General features: G+C 43.6%; 1 pseudogene; it reads left to right on the top strand.

The window, feature by feature from the left end:
- Positions 1-264: 264 nt before the first annotated feature.
- Positions 265-3,090, top strand: part of LOC104291351 — a 21,362-nt pseudogene continuing 18,536 nt past the window's right edge.

Genomic DNA, 3,090 nt, shown 5'->3' on the forward strand with positions numbered 1-3,090 from the left:
TCACTGGAAAAGAAAGACACTTTTATCCTGGTGAAGGCAACTGATCATGAGTTTTTTCAGATATGAAGTGCAGTTTGGGTTATCACTTATACCAGAAGAGTTTTACGAGACAGGCCACTGATGCTGGTTTCTGTTGCTTTCTCAAGGTGTCAGATCAACTGTGTGTACAAAGGCACCTTTCAGAACAACAAGCAGCTGAAGACAATTGTGCTGACTGGAAATCTGCTCATGCTTCTGTCTGACACAGCATTTGCTGGCCCTCAGTCCCTGAAGCAGCTTGTCTTAATGCAGACAGGAATAACCAGTATATCCTGGTTATTATAAACAGTATTATAAACAGTTTGGACTTTGGAGGCTGCACTGACATCCCTGGAGTCCTCATGAGGATACAGCACTCCACAGCCCAGACCCTTTGGTTGGGAACATTTCACAGTGTGGAATAGGAGCCCTACATAAGCCCAAATGTTTTACAAGGCCTCTGTAATATCTCTGTCAAGGATCTCTATCTGCAACTATGGCACTTCAGAAACCTAAACACTGCTACATTTCAGTGCTTGACCAAGCTCTGAAAGCTGGACCTGACTCAAACCCACATCAGCACACTGCCCCCCGGTATCAGCAGCATGAGCTCACTAACAGAGTTAGTTCTCAACGTGAACTCCTGCGAGCACCTCTGCAACATCAGCTCTGCCACCTTTCCCTCCCTCACCCACCTCTACATCAAGGGGAACTTGCAGATCCTGCAGCTGGGCTCTGGCTGTTTGGAGAAACTGGCAGAGCTTCAACGTCTCGATTTAAGTCACAGTCACACTGAAAGCTTTGACTGCTGTAATGAAGTACTGAATGGTTTAAGCAGTCTTTGGTACCTGAATCTGAGCCACAACATAAAGCTCCACCTCCAAGATGTGCTCTTTAAGGAAGGTGCTAACCTGGAGCTGCTGGATCTAGCTTTCACTCCTCTTCACATGAATACTTCACAGGGTCCTTTCTGAAATTTGCATCTCTTGCAAGTGTTGAATCTTTCCTCCTCCCACATTAATACTAGCATTCAGCATCTCTTTCAAGGCCTGGAAAACCTCATGCTCTTGGACCTTAGTCAAAATAACTTGGAGTCAGGTGATCATGCCAAAGGACAAACTGTTCCAACAGCTATCCAATTTAGAGCTGCTAATTTTATCATCCTGTGAACTGACAGTAATAGATGGTCAAGCATTTCACAGCCTCAGGAAATTACAGCATGTTGATCTGAGCCACAACATACTTATTCCATTCAGCACAGATGCATTTTCAAACCTCAAGAGAATCTATCTCAATTTTGCCCACAACAGTATTGTACCACGTGACAAGTTAGTGTTCAGGAATCATTGCAGTTGTCCTGGCTATTTTATCTTGTGGTACCATCTTCATTTGGGGTGCTCGCTATTGCAAGCAAAATTACCAGCAAATCTAAGTTCATGATGGACATATAGAAAAGATGTACAGCAATTGTATTAAGATGAAAGACAACTTACTGTTGTTGTTTGTAATGTGTATTTCCTTAACTTTTGTAATACCCTTTTCATTCGTGTTATAATTTTTAGAAAAATAATAAAAAATTCTTATATAAAAACAGGAACAAATAAACTGTGACCTGAGCTCAAACATTAATAACTTCTCTTATGGAGATACCGCAGTTCAACTCCATCTGGTGTCACAGCCACTAGGGCTAAGGCACCTGCAAAAGGAAGATCCAAGGGCTGAAATGCAAACCTTGTTCTCTTTAAAAAAAAAGAAAACCAAACCACCACCAACCCCCCAACAAAAAAAACCAACCAAACCAACCTTCTCCCTCTATCAAATGCACTTGAGAAACAATGTTGTTTAAGAGATGACAGAAGTGTTCCCTGCTCAGCTAAAAAGAAAACAAACCTGTGAAGGACAGGAGCAACATTCGTAGTCACATAAGATCTACTCCTGCAGGGCAGGGCTGACAGAAACAGCCTGTTTCACGTCTCCAATTTCTTCAAAATATTTTTGATCCTTAGAAAGTTGCTGGCCATTGAAGCTCTATCTGTCCATCTCACTGTGGGGGCAGGCCCTGCTCCTGGAGTCTTTGCTAGACTTACATAGCAAGCAAGGACTAGCAACAATTTCTGCTTTAATCACAAAACCTGTAGATTTGGTCAAAAATCTGCAGATGCTTGGCACTATGCATGCTTGCATGGGGCAAAAAACCCAACACCAACAGCTAAGAGACTTTCCCGGGCCAGCTCGAAATGGACTGTTTCCTCCAGCAGCAGCCCAGAAAGAAAAAGAAGAAAACTAGAGACTACAAAGGGGGTGGCACAGTGGGATGCAGCAATCTCATCCCATGGGTGCTCCTGGTGCTGACACCTACTTTGAGTCACTTCTGGTGTGTGCATTCCTAGAGTGAAGATAGAGTTGGGCCGTGCCCTTCGCTGCAACAGAATTTTCCAACAGAAAATTTATATATATCTATAATACACTACAATGTCCAGATCATACATTAAAATTTTTTTAAGTCCAAAGATTTAGTCTTCTGGGATTACTTAGCAAGAATATAAATGGAAAGAGACAGTAGATTTATTTTTCTTTATAGAAATTGTTTACCCAGTCAAGCTCTGATCTGATGCAGTCCCGGAGGTTCCTGGAGTGTGTGCAAGACAACTTCCTAACACAGCTGGTGAAGGAACCAACTAGGGAAAGTGGACCTACTGGACCTACTGTTTGTTAACAGAGAAGGTCTTGTGGGGGATGTAAAGGCTGGAGGTTGTCTTGGGCAGAGTGATCACAAAATGGTAGAGTTTTCAATTCTTGGAGAAGCAAGGTGGAGAGCCAGCAGAACTTCCACCTTGGACTTCCAAAGGGCAGACTTTAGCCTGTTCAGGAGCGTGGTAGAGAGTGTCCCTTAGGAGACAGTCCTGAAGGGCAAAGGTGCCCAGGAAGGTACTCTTAGAAGCACAGGAGAAGGCCATCCCCATGTCCTGAAAAACGAGCCGACGGGGAAGAAGACCAGCCTGTCTAAATAGAGAGCTTTGGCTGGACCTCAGGAACAAAAGGAAAGCTTACATTCTCTGGAAAAGGGGGTTG

This window comes from Charadrius vociferus, unplaced genomic scaffold (genome assembly GCF_000708025.1).
Source record: "Charadrius vociferus isolate BGI_N301 unplaced genomic scaffold, ASM70802v2 scaffold1218, whole genome shotgun sequence".
Lineage (NCBI taxonomy): Eukaryota > Metazoa > Chordata > Aves > Charadriiformes > Charadriidae > Charadrius > Charadrius vociferus.